Source organism: Leopardus geoffroyi, chromosome D2 (genome assembly GCF_018350155.1).
Source record: "Leopardus geoffroyi isolate Oge1 chromosome D2, O.geoffroyi_Oge1_pat1.0, whole genome shotgun sequence".
NCBI classification, from domain to species: Eukaryota; Metazoa; Chordata; class Mammalia; order Carnivora; family Felidae; genus Leopardus; species Leopardus geoffroyi.
Genome location: NC_059334.1, coordinates 24,489,714 through 24,504,240, shown reverse-complemented (window position 1 = coordinate 24,504,240; position 14,527 = coordinate 24,489,714). Strand labels below are relative to the sequence as shown.

General features: G+C 40.8%; 1 pseudogene; it reads right to left on the bottom strand.

The window, feature by feature from the left end:
• Window positions 1–11,983: 11,983 nt before the first annotated feature.
• On the bottom strand, window positions 11,984–12,618 carry LOC123576564 (annotated as a pseudogene).
• Between the last annotated feature and the right edge of the window lie 1,909 nt (window positions 12,619–14,527).

Genomic DNA, 14,527 nt, shown 5'->3' with positions numbered 1-14,527 from the left:
TATTGATGGAAGGCACTTGGGACCTTCTAGTTTACACCAGTTGTTCTCAGGGGGTGTCCTGGCATGTCCAATGGCAGCCTGAGCTGCCTGAGGTAACTAGTTAGAAATGCAAAATGTAGGGGCTCCTGGGTGGCTCAGTCTGTTGGGTGTCTGGCTTCAGGTCAGGTCATGATCTAACGGTTCATGAGTTTGAGCCCCGCTTCAGGCTCTGTGCTGACAGCTCAGAGCCTGGAGCCTGCCTTGGATTCTGTGTTTCCCTCTCTCTGCCCCTCCCCTGTTCATGTTCTGTCTCTCTCAAAAATAAATCAACATTTAAATAAATAAATAAAAAAGAAATGCAAAATGCAAATCATGTGCCTCACACCAAACATTCTGAATCAGAAATTCCCAAGTGGGAGCAAGCGATCTGTGGTTTAACAAGTCCTACAGGTAATTCTGATGAATACTAGTTTTGGGAACCTCTCGTTTACACAGTACTTTTCATACATTATCTACAAACCAAAAGGTTTGTTATCTCCCTGATCATTATGTTTGTGCTGAGCACTGTGCTGAGCACTTTATAATCTCATTTTATCTTTCCAACACCTGTGAGGGAGGGGGAACTTTGTACACCCAGTTTAAGCGCATTGACATTCCTTTACTTCTCCGAGAGTCCAGTTTTTCCATCTCAGGTCCTTCTTCTCTGGCTAATGCCTACTTATCCTTCAGGACTCTGCTTATGTGTCCCCTCTCCCGGGAGGTCCTCCCTGATTCTGTTGTAAAATTTATCACAACAGAATTTATCACAGTGGAATTTTTTGTATAGTTACCTATTTAATATTTGTATCCTCTATTGAATCATAAGCTACGTGAGTCAGGGACCCCATCTGAATTACTCTCCAGTGTATTCTCAGTACTTACCATGGTGTTGGTCATATACAAAGTGCTCAGTAACTATTTGTTGAAGGAATGAATGTTGAATTCCTTATCTACTTAAGGGGAAACTGAGGCTCAAAAAAGTTAAGTAACTTTCCTGAGATCACACACCTAGAGGGTATTAGAGCTGGGACTCCAAACTCCAGACTTTTAGCCAGTATTCTCATAGCCTTTCCAATTTCTGAAGAAGAAAATAAAGTTCTGAGATATAAAATGACTTGCCTGAAGTCATATAGCTAGTAAATAATAGAAACAGGATTAGAATTCATGTCTTCTAATATTTATGTTCTTTTATACCACATTATGCTGCTTTACTCTGTCCTTCAGAAACTTACAACTAGTGGGATGGACAAGGCATACATAGAGGACAAGTTAAATTCATAGTAAGAGAAATTAAAAGGGACATATCTACAGGGCCTGGTATATTGCCTGGTACACAGTAGATGTTCTATGAATGTGTCCTGAATGAATAATGATCATATGGCATCCAACTTTGGAATATTTACAACATGTCTCATGCTACTAAGTGTTTATGAGCATATCCAATGGGTTTCTCAAAGTAGGGCCCTTGAAGTCTGGGAAGCTTGCTAAAACGCAGATGCCTGGGACTTAGACCCATTGATTTGGACTCTGTGGGCATGGGTCTTGAGAATCTGCACCTATCTCCAGGTGTCTCTTATGTCCACTAAAGTCTGAGACACAATCCACTACTAAATAAGCATTCAAGACAGACATCGGTAGCACAAGGGGAAATGCTGCTCTAGATGTAATGAAAGTTGTTGAAGGTCACACCACTGATAAGTATCAGAGATAATAAGGAATTGCATTGTTTTGACTCCAAAAGCCTGTACTCTTAACGTGCCACTGTGAAAGAAGGGAGGGATGGGTAGAGGAAAAGAGGATGGGCAGAATGGAAGAATAGGCAAGGAGGAAGGAGGGAATAAGGCCAAATGAACAATGAGGAAAACAGATTTCATAGAGAAGGGAAAGAGACTACGATCTGGCTGGGTTGTCAGAGAATCTTTGCCGCAAAGGAGTGGGAATTTACTGGGAACGGAATAGAGATTTACGAGCTGCCTTGCCCCTCACTTTATCTAATAGCATTCACTCACTGTGGCCAGAGGGACAGCCTTTCAAACACGGGGTTGTCGAAACACAGAGGCTTTTTAAATGAAAAATGCATTTTATTAAATACAGTGCTTGCATTTGCCGAAAAGTGACTTTAGAAGGACCAGACACAGACCGTCTCAAATGTGAATAAGCTGCCCAGATAAAAGCAGGACCCCAGATCCGATTCCTGTTACCTTTTCCATGTCTGCAACAAGCATCTGTGTGCAGTTGGGCCCCTGAGTTGCAGAGCTAATAAGAGGCCTGAAATCAGAGGCAGTCCTTTGCCATCAGACAAATTATTTCACACAGTGTGTCAGGTAATTATGAAAATCGAGAGGTGATATGAGTAAACTTGCTCCAGACTGACTTTAAGTATTGACTGTAAGTAGCAGAGAAGTTCTCTGCTGCTACATTTGCATCTCCCTAATGCATCTCATTGCATTTATGTATTCTGTTTTTCAACAGCTATAATAGAGGCATGCCTACTATGTTCCATCACTAATCACTTGCATCATTAAAGCTTCAGAGTTGGAGCTCTAATCTGGCTTTAAAGCCTCCGCCAGAATAATCTACTAGAAAACTCTATTTCTGTTAAATTTTGTTGGCATGGCAACCACCAAGCAACACTATGGAGAGTGCCTTAAATCCCACAGCAGCCGGTTAGCCTGAGTGAGTGTGCCGAGAGGAGGCCGTATATAGAGGCTAAAAATAGACAATTTACAGCAAGGTGCCCTGCCCCCCCACCACCTGGGAGGATTATGACTTACCTGCTTCCCTTGGTGGGGTCAAACGTGAGCGGTAGGAGAGAATGCACCAGTCTTCCAGCGTGTGGGTTTTTCCAGCCCACTGCCTGGACTAGGAAGGTGGAGACCCAAGGGCTAATGCCAACTTCACCCCCCTAATTAGTTGTGTGAGATTCTATTCAAGCTGGGCAACATCTCTGGGCTCAGTGTCCTCATTCGTAAAGGACAGGGAGCTGGTATGGATTAAGGACTTTCCAGTGCCACAGTCCTGGCTGCTAGTCCAATGTGTTGGTCATTTCCTTGCTAACGTGGGTTGGGTGGCTGGGGGAGAAGACATGGCAGGCAGTCATGGTGGTAGTGAAGTTTGTCAACAGGCAATTTGGCAAAAATCATCAGTTGACATCTCTTCTGGTAATAACATGTCATATGTATCAAGTGCTTACCAAGTGCTTACTAACAAGTATCGAGTGTATCAACTGTGCCAAGGATGGCCCTAAGTGATTTTCACATAATATGCTATTTTACCTTCCTAAAAAACCTAGGAGAAAGGCATTACTGGTATCCCTATTTTATAAATGAGTAAACTGAGTCATAGAGAGGTAAAGTACACAGATCATTTCCACAGAAGCAGCTAGGATTCAAACTTGGAACTGCCTAAATACAGAATTGACATGCTTGCCCATGATTCCATTGTATCTCTGGTGCCTCCATCGTTGTCTGGCACCCTGAGGGCTCTCAAAAACAAATTGCTGAATGTGCAATAAATGACTAGTATGCTAGAAGGTTCTCAGTGCCTGAATGCTTCAAGCCTTTTTCTTTCTTTTTAAATTTTTTTATGTTTATTTATTTTTGGGAAAGAGAGAGAGATAGAGCATGAGTGGGGGAGGAGCAGAGAGAGAGGGAGACCCAGAATCCTAACCAGGCTCCCAGGCTCTGAGCTGTCAGCACAGGGCCTGAGGTGGAGCTCAAACCCACAAACTGCGAGATCATGACCTGAGCCGAAGTCAGACGCTTAACCAACTGAGGCACCCAGGCGCCCCAAAGCCCTTTTTTTTTCTTGGTAGTTTATTATGTGAGGAGAAACCTTTGAGACATCACCCTTAAGTGAAATGGTTGTGGGAGAGCTAGAAAGCATGTTGCTATGGAATAAAATATACAGAAAAAGATACAGTTAAAATAGCAGAATTGTTAGATAATGAGATTGAATTATGTAATTATGTGACAGATCAATTATGGAACTGATGTTCTGTCAAAATAGGGCCTGTTTTCTAGGACCTAGAATACATAGGCAATTTTATTCTACAATTTTAGGCAAAATTTTGTTTTTAGAAGCAAAGAGGGAAAAGAGAGCACTTATAACTATAGGCAAGAGAGAATTGAACTTGAAAATAAAATATATGCTATGGAAATAATTTTTTTAATACTTGTTTATTTTTGAGAGAGAGAGAGAGAGAGAGAGAGAGAGAGAGAGTGCACAAGCAAGCAGGGGAGGGGCAGAGAGAAAGGGAGACACAGAATCCAAAGCAGGCTCCAGGCTCTGAGCTGTTAGCACAGAGCCCAAGGTAGGGCTCAAACTTACAAACAGTGAGATCATGACCTGAGCCAAAATCAGACATTTAACTGACGGAGCCATGCAGGTGCCCTGGTTATAGAAATAATTCTTATAAGGAAGAAGGATTGCTTCCCTCCTTGCCCTCTCCCTCCACCCCTCCCAACCCCAGGAATATAGGACTGATTCCCCAGGTTATGCTAAAAGATGTATTTTACTAGGTGGCTCATAATCATAAGGTCATTTAAAAAGACAGCTTCTTGGGCGCCTGGGTGGCTCAGTCAGTTAAGCATACAACTCTTAATTTTGGCTCAGGTCATGATCTTATGGTTCGTAAAATCGAACCCCCAGGCAGGTTCTGCGCTGACAGCATGAAGCCTGCTTAGGATTCTCTCTCTCTCCCTCTCTCTCCCTCTCTCTCTCTCTGCCCCTGCCCTGCTTGTGCGTTCTCTCTCTCTCTCTCAAAATAAACGAACATTTTTTTTTAAAAAAAGACAGCTTCTTTGGAACATGACTATTATAAGGTGAAAATAAGTAGTGTTTTTCAGTCTCTACTGTCTAGTGTAATTCCTCTCTGAAAATGAGTTGTTAGATTAGTTTAAACTTTTTATTAGAGATGAATAGACAGGTAGTAATTTTTCATATGGTAAGTGTAAATCATTATGAATTCTCACAACCAGATACACTCATGTGACCAGCATCCAGATCAAGAAACAGCAACTCCCTCTCCCCAGAACACTCCTTTGTAGTCCTATCAAGTACTCGTCCTTTCCCCCCCTGGGGTAACCAGTATCCCGAATCCTAACAGCATTGGTTAGGCCGGCCTCTGTGCACTTCACAGTAGTGATAACCTCATTGTGGTTTAGTTGCCAAGCGCCAGTGGCCAACTAGGTGGAAGCACTCATTCACACGTTTTTTTGGATATTTGATATTGTCTTGTGAAGCATCTGTTCATATCTTTCCTTCATTTCACCCTTGGGTTGTCTGCCTTACGATTAATGGAAGTTTGCATGTGTTCTGGATGAGTCCTTTGTTACATATACATATGGGGATTTTTCTCTAAGTTAGTGCATTTTGTGTCTTGCTTAGGAAATCTCCACCCCCTCCAAGGTCATGAAGATGTCCTCCTATGCTCTCCTCCAAAAGCTTTATTTAATTTTCACATTTAATTCTGAGATCCATCTAGAATTAATTTTTGAGTAATAGTAGAGAAAGGAGTCCATACATATATATTTTCACATCTCCAATTCATCCAGCAAAATTTATTGAAAATTTTTTTCTTTCACCCATTGCATTATGGCCTTGGTCATGAATCAGGTGACCATTTATGTGTGGGCTCTCTAATCTAGTTCATTGGTTACTTTAATATAACTTAGTGTCAATTCCATGAGTTCTTCACTACTGTAGCTTAATGATGGGTTTTGTTCTTAGATACAATGAATCTTCCAGCTTTGCTCTTCCTCTTCAATTACCTTATATATCTTTGGCCCTGTGCATTTCCATCTGAATTTTAGAATCAGCTGGTTAGCCTCTCTTAAAAAAAAAAAAAAAAATCCTGCTGGGATTTTAATTGGGATAGTGGTTTTGTTTTGTTTTGTTTTTTGAAGTTTATTTATTTATTTTGAGAGAAAGATAGAGACAGAGAGCACAGGGGAGGAGCAGAGGGAGAGGGAGAGAGAATCCCAAATAGGCTCCACACTGTCTGCACAGAGCCCGATGCAGGGCTCCAACCCAGGAACCTTGAGATCATGACCTGAGCCAGATGAAGCATCAGATGCTTAACCAACTGAGCCACCCAGGTGCCCTGTGATAGTGTTAATTTATAGATTATTTTGGGAAGAATTAACATCTTTACAATATTGAGCTTTTTAAATACTAAAAGTTTATTTCTAAATGTATTTATATATTTAGTTTCCCTCAAGAATATTTATACTTTTTAATGTTTGGGCATTGCAAATCTTTTGTTAGAATTATTCCTCTATAGTTTATATTTTGATACTATTATAAATAATACCTTTTAAAATATAATTTCCTCCTTGTGAGTGGTATATAGAAATACAAATGGTTTTTAAATAATCTTTTATCCGGGGCGCCTGGGTGGCGTAGTCGGTTAAGCGGCCGACTTCAGCCAGGTCACGATCTCGCGGTCCGTGAGTTCGAGCCCCGTGTCAGGCTCTGGGCTGATGGCTCAGAGCCTGGAGCCTGTTTCCGATTCTGTGTCTCCGTCTCTCTCTGTCCCTCCCCCGTTCATGCTCTGTCTCTCTCTGTCCCAAAAATAAATAAACGTTGAAAAAAAAAAGAAAAAAGAAATTTAAATAATCTTTTATCCAACAACATTGCAGATTTCAATTCTTAGTTCAAATGGTTTATGGATTCTTTTGAATTTTCGTGGAATATAACCATGCAGTTTACAAATACTGACAACCTGTTTTCTTCCTTTCAAATTCTAATGTCTTTTAAAATATATGGCAATGGTTAGGACCTCCAGAAAAATATTGAATACAAGTAGTAATAGCTGGCATTCTTGTCTTGTTCCCAATCTTAGAAGGAAAGTTTTCAGTATTTCACCTGTTGGTATGATGTTTGCTGTTGATTTTTTGTAATATTCTTTATTTGTTTGACAAAGTTGTCTTTTATTCCCAGTTTGTGAAGTTTTTTTTTTTTTAATGTTTATTTATTTTTGAGAAAGAGAGTACGCAGGTGGGGGAAGGGCAGAGATAGAGGGAGACAGAGGATCTGAAGCAGGATCTGTGCTGACAGCAGAGAGAGCCCAATGTGGGCTTCAACCCACCCATGAACTGTGAAATCATGACCTGAGCCAAAGTCAGACACTTAACCGACTGAGCCATCCAGGCTCAGAGTTTGTTTGTTTGTTTGTTTTTTAATATATTATAAATGAGGGAGAGATAAATTTTGTCAAATTGTTTCTCTGCAACTATTGAAATAGTCATATAAACTTTCTCCTTTTTTTAGTTAATATGGGTGGGTTAATTTTTAAATGTTAAACGAATCTGGAATTCCAGAATAATTTTAATTTATATGTCACTAGATTCAAATGTCTAAAATTTTGTTAAAGACCTGAGGCAGATCATTTGAGAGGCATTTGAGAGACTGACCTGTAACTCTTCCTTTCATGAAATGCCTTTGTCAGGTTTTGCAGTTGTGGTTGTATTGGTCTTATAAAAGTTGCATTTGAAAAACAGTTGTCTCTCTGTTTTCCAGAAGAGTTTGTGCAAGGTTTGTGTTATTTCTTCTCTGTAAATTTTTTCAAGAATTTACAAGTGAGACCATGTGGGCCTAGAATGTTCATTGGGGGAGATTTTAAATAATGGATTGACCATCTTTAATAGGTATTGAACCATTCAGATTTTCGACTTCTGACAGTTTTGATAAGTTGTATTTTTCTAGGGATTTATACATTTCACCTAAATGGTCAAATTAATTGTTGTTGAAGTGTTTGAATTGTCAAGTAGTTGGCATTATTCTAGTTATATTTTTATTATTGATTTCTAGTTTGATGCTATTGTGGAAAAATAGCAAACTATCAATGACTTTAATTTTTTTCAAATTCGTTGAGACTTTCTTTATGATTTCAATAAAAGATCTATTTGCACTTGAAAAGAAGGTGCATTCTATCATTATTTGATGTAATATTCTATATAAGCCAGTTAGATCAAGTTGGTCAATTGTGGTATGTTTTTACAGATTTTTTTTTTTGTTAGACTATTTTATGAGCTAATGAAGTATGCTAAAGTTTTGCATTAAGAGTACGGATTTGTCCATTGCTTCTTTTAATTCTGCCCATTTTGCTTCAATGGTTGAAGTTCTGTTACAGAGTACATACAAATTTAGGATTGTAATAGCTTCCTGCTGGATTCACCCTTTTATAATTATGAAATCTCTGTCTTTATCTGTGGTAATGCTTTTTTGCATTACATCTACTCTGATTTTAGTACAGATACACTACCTTTCATTGAGTGTTTTCGTGGCTTTTTGTTGTTGTTTTTTTTTGCTGTCAACTCTTCTGTTGCGTTCTGTGGTCTCTTTTTATCTTTAGTGTGACTCTTTAAGCAAAATATAGTTGTTGACTAATCCAACCTGACAACCATAAACCTTGGTGTATTTAGTTCATTTATAGTTAATGTAATTACTTGCATGGTTGAATTTATATATGCCATGACACCATTCATTTTCTATTAAAGCTGTATTATGTTACTCTTTTTCTATTCTATTTCCCTCTTTAGGACTAATCAGACATTTTAAAAAGTATTATTCCATTTATCCCTTCTATTATCTTGTAATTTTTGTCATTAACTATTCATATAGTGATTCTCCTAGATATCCGATATACATTCTTACAATAGACTAATACAAATTGTAATGTTGACTGTTGCCTATCTCTCACTTTGTGTTACTGTTCTACATATAATGCAAACCTCATGTGATGTTATGATTATTATTTTGCAGAGTTCATATTTGTATTTACTGATTTAGTTTCCCTTTCTAGTGTTCTTCATTCCCTTCTGCATATTCACATTCATGGGATCATTTTCTCTCTGCCTGAAGATATTTCTTTAATTTACCTTTAGGGAATGCCTTCTATCAACAAATTCCCTTAATTTTGTTAGTCCGAAAATGTGCTTGTTTCATCATCCTTGCTAAAAGATATTTTCACTGAATATAGAGTTATAAGTTAGAAGTCATTTTATGTTAGTTCTCTAAAGATTTCATCAATAATCTTCTAACTTCTATTGTGGGGGGGGGGGCAAGTGTAGTGTAGTACCAAGATTCTTCTTTGAGAAGGGAGATACTTACCTTCCTCTTGCTGGGAGTATTTCATGCTGACAGAACATAGTTTGGTCCCTCCTCAGGAATCACCCTTGGAAGAAGACCCCTGTTCAAAGTACAGCAAATATCTATGATGTGGAAACCAGCTAAGTGCTTGAGACAGGCCCCCTTCCCAAGTGTGTGAAACTGCAGGAGACTTCGCTTTGCTTTGTAGGAGCCTAACTCCCCAAATGTCCAGATAGCCCCAGAATTCCCCGTGCCTTTGGGGCTCTCTACATCTCCAGTTTGTTGCTAAGCCCCCGTGATCTTAAAGGCTTACTCGCTTCCTTTTCCCTGAGCAGAGGCTCTCCTTTTGGCTAAGCCAGACCTTTATCCTGAACCCAGGATCAGCAATGCTTCCAAGGAAAGGAGAGCTGGTGGCTGGCAGTCATCTGGGAAATTTCTTTGCTCTCTATAAATGCATCCTATTCACATAGTCCTTGTTATCAACCAAATGATTGGTTCCCCACAAAATCCATATGTTGAAGTCCTAAGTCCCAATGTGATAGTATCTGGAAATGGGGCTTTGGGAGATAATTAGTGTTAGATGATGTCATGAAGGTGGGACCCTCATTATGGGATTACTTTACCCTTATAAGGAGAGACACCAAGGAGCTTGCTCTTCCTCTCCCTCTTCGTGAGCATGCACCAAGGGAAGGCCATGTGACCACACAACAAAAAAGCAGCTATCTGCAAGACAGAAAGAGATGTCTCACAGAACCTGATCATACTGGCACCCTGACCTTGGACTTCCAGCCTCTAGAATTGTGAGAAAATTAGTATCTGTTGTTTAAGCCACCAGGTCTAAGGTATTTTGTTATGGAAGCCTGAGCAGACTAATGCAGTCTTTATTGCTCCCATGGTTCACTGAGGTTTCTAAAAATCTGATTTTTAGAATTTATTTGGCCTTTTCTAGGTGTTGCGGTAGAGCGTTAGCCTGACATGACCTATTATGTCCCAGTGGGAAATGGAAGTCTGATTTGCTGCAGTTTTTAAGCCAGATTTTTCTATTGCTCTCAGTATGTAAATTATGTCATGGTTTCACTACATACTTTCTGTTGTCCCCCAGCATCCATTCTCCCCTTCTTCCATAGTGAAAGAACCCTCAACCATTACCTGGGACATGGCTTCCCAGAGTAGAGACTACATTGTCCACCCTCCTTTGCAGAGAGGTGTGGGTCTTCTTTCCCTTAGAATGTGAGAAGAAATTTTGTGGACAACTTCCCGGTGGTATCTTCAAAGAAAAGGGATCTGTTCTTGCCTCCCTCCTTCCACCGTCCACAGTTTGGGATACACACGTGGTAGTGTGCCCTCTTGTCCTACATGGACTAAGGCAACTCCGTAGGAAAAGGGGGAGAGGCTCGTCCCCACATTTCAGTGAGCAGAGCCACCATGCCAGCTCAGAATTTGACTTGAGACAGAAACTTCATTTTTATATTTTTATGGTTTGTACCATTAATACTTTTTTTTCCATTTATACTCTTTCCCTTAGTTTATCTCTTTTTAAAAACAGTTCTCTTGAGGTATAATTGACATACAATAAACTTCACATATTTAAAGTGTACAATTTTATAACCATTAATATTTTTGTCTCTGTCACATGCTGAATTTATATGCCTACAAATATACTTACAATATCCTCATTACTTGGTGTTAGAAAGTTGGTATTTGTGAGTACATTGATTCATTCGACAAAGTATTTACTGTGTGCTGTGCCAGGCGTTGGTTGTGCTAACTTGGAAGATTGTAGCCCAGAGACTAAATCTGAACCCCAGATATTATTTATTTGGCCAAGTTGGGGCGGGGGGCTACATGGCAATAATCGCCAGGAGCTGAGTAGAAGTTGCCCTCGTTAGATGACACTTTCACTGTTTCATCCAGGCCACTTCATTCCTTTAATTTACCTGCCTGGTCACTATTAGAATTAGAATTTGAGACCCTTCAGTTATAGATTCTAAGATATAAGACATACCCCTTGTTTTCAGTACACGTATGTTCTAGAGGGTGATGATCAGGTATGACAATCACCACCTCATAACATGGGTTGTCAGTCTACAGCCTGTGGGTCAAACCTGTCCTAGCATCCCTTTTGCAAATAAAGTTTTTATTAGAACACGATTATGCCCACGTGCTCACATCTTGTCCACACTGCTTTGACACTACTGTGGCAGAGCTTCATGGCTGTGGCTGCCACCGTGGAGCTCCCTACCTAGACAGGTTCCTACGGCAGCTGTAACAAGTTGGGTGGCTAAAGTAGCAAAAACTAAATCTTTCCCAGTTGTGAAGGTCAGAAGTCCAGGGTCAAGGTGTTGATAGGGCCACATTCCCTCTGGGGACTCTAGAAAACAATCCAATTTTTGCCTCATCCAGCTTCTCTTGGCATTGCTTAATTCCTGGCTTCATTGCTCCAATCTCTGTCTTTGTGGTTACGTGGCTTCCTCCTGTTCTCCCTGTCTTCTCCTCTGTGTGTCTTCTATAAGAACATTTGTCATTGAATTTAGGCCTCACCCAGCTAGTTCAGGATGGTTTCCTCATCGTAAGATCCATTACATCTGCAAGGATCGTTTTTTCAAATAAGGTAACATTCTCAGGTTCCTGGCTTTAGGACATGGATCTTTTTGGGGCACCTGGGTGGCTCACTTGGTTGAGCGTCCAACTTTGGCTCAGGTCATGATCTCACAGTTTGTGAGTTTGAGCCCCGGTCAGGCTCTGTGCTGACAGCTTGAAGCCTGGAGCCTGCTTTGGACTCTGTATCTCCCTCTCCCTCTCCGCCTCTCCCCACTTGTGCTCTCTCTGTCTCTCTCAAAAACAAATAAACATTAAAAAAAATTTTTTTAAGCAGTGAAAATCTTTTTAATAACAAGGCAGGGTCTGGGGTTAGTTTTTGTAGCCACAGCTGGCCCTGCGGCCTCTGGCGCGCTCGAACTTCCGGCCCTTGGATCGCATGTAGGGTTTGGTGTGGCTGTGTGGGGTTCTTGGGGCCTTGCCAAAATGCCTGTACACCTCTCGGCCCTTGCGCGGACCAGAGAGCAAGACGGTGCCACAGCCTTGGGGGGGGGGGGGGGGTCCAGGGCCAACTGGTCGAAGGTGAGGATCTTGCCTCCAGCTTTGAGGATGCAGCTCCCGGCAAGGCTGCTCACACGTGGCGCACACACGCGCACACCTTCGCTTTGGGCACCTCCTGGACCCGCACGTCATTGGTTACCCTCCCGGCAACCACAGAGGTTTTGTTTTCCCGGCCAGGCAGCTTCATCTCCCGGATCATCCGGGAAAGGGACAGAGGTGGCCGGTTTGTGCGACTCATGAACAATCTCTTCAACATAACTTGGTTAAAGGTAGAGTTGGTCCGGCTGGCCAGAAACCGGTGCAGCTTGACCAACAGTCTCAGGTAGATGTCCTGGCTCTTGGGTTCCTTGCGCAGAACTTTTGGTCCTTATTGTGGCGGATGTCGACTCCCATGATGGCGCCTCCTGCTGGGCCAGGTCCGGAAAGCAAACATTTAAAAATTTTTTAAAAAGACATGGATCTTTTTGGGGCACCAGGGTGGCTCACCCTGTGAAGCGTCTGACTCTTGATTTTGGCGGAGGTTGTGATTTCACCATTGAGATTGAGCTCCATGTTGAACTCTGTGCTGACAGCACAGAGCCTGCTTGGGATTCTCTCTCTCCCTCTCTCTTCTTGCCCGTCCCCCACCTCAAAAATAAATAAACTTTTAGAAAAAGAAGATATGGATCTCTCCAGGGTCTACCATTTGGGCTACCTATACTTTCAAAACCTAAAATACTAATTATTTAGCCCTCCTCAGAAACAAATCCCCAATCTTTACTACAGGGTATTGCAAATGCAAAGAAGAAGGCCATTTAACTCAGACTACTGGAGGTGGGAGATCAAGAACTCTTTATTCCCAGGGAAAGTGATGCTGGAACTGAATATTGATGGTCAGATACAATTTAGCCAGGCTTGGGGAGTGTTGGAGACATGAGAGGAGAAGAAAGCGGGAAAGTGCTTCAAGCAAAGGGAATGGCAGCATGTCAGAAGGCCAGGAGAAATAAAACAGTGTGGTATGTAGGTCAATACAAGTCGCTCAGCATGTCTGTTGTGTCAGGTGCGTATCAGAGAAAGGCAATGGTCGGTTCATTAGAAACCAAACTAAAAATTTCATATATAATCCAACATACTGCAGGAACAATGATGAAGTTTAAACCAGGGAGAAAGGCAATGAGATTTACATTTTATAAGAATCACTTGGCACGAATGTGTACCAAATACATTGGATAAGGGTAAGAGTTGAGTCAGGAGACAATTAAGAGGTTATCACAGGAATCTGAAAGCTGTTATGAGCCCCTGAACTGAACTGAAGTAGTGGCTGCAGAGATGGAGGAAATATGGGACTTAAAGAATCAACAGGACAGGGAGATTTAATTTTTACGGATGTGGCAAGAGTTGAAGAGATAAGATGACGCCCAGATTTCTGAATTGGGGAAGCAGGTAGATGTTTGTGTTGAATATGAAGATAGAAAACATGGAAGAGTGCATTTGGAGGGCAAGAGGGAGAATTCCGTGGTGCACTTGATGAGCTGAGAGTAGGATGATGGCTAGCATTTTGAACATGTTTGAGTTGTGGACATCTAGCAGAATCTACTGAATAAGTCCTTATATATGCGGGTTTGACAGTTAGGAAAATATTAGGAGTGGAAGTATAGGTTTGACTATTATTTTTATGCCTTTTGAAGGCCACATTTTAATGATCCTTGTCTGTTCCAAATCTTTCCGTGTGGAGTAGGTAAAGACATTTTCTTTAAATTGGTAAGATTAAAGGACAGTAGGATGTTATTCTTTACAATAATGTTATGATATGTTCATTACTATCAGGTAATGAAAATCAACCACCACTTCACTTGTATTTCTCTTCCTACTTTACAAACACTAATTAGTATTCAAATTGCTAATGTGTGGTGAGTAAGAGCTTCACAGAAATTATTCATATACTTCCTGGTTGCTGGGGATCCAATTTATCTACTCAGTTGATGGGACACACAGGAAGTGACTAACACAGGGGTTAAGGTGCACGAAGAAATAAGCAAAGCAAGTAGAATTTCCCTGATTTGAAAACTTACAAGGAATAAAGAAAAAATTTTCCCCTTTGGAATAAGTTTTCGGGTATTTTCCAGGGTTTGATTATCCAGTTGTATCTACATACAATATTTTAATAGTATATATCTTAACAATGAAATGTATTTCTTATTTTTCCGTCTTATTACCAACCTGTGGCTATTTGCAAACAAAGATTCTGTAACATCATTCATTCTCTTGGGCATTGTACTACCCCGTGTACTACTCCTGGTTTCCTGAGTCCTGGATATGGAAACTGAGTTCAGCATAC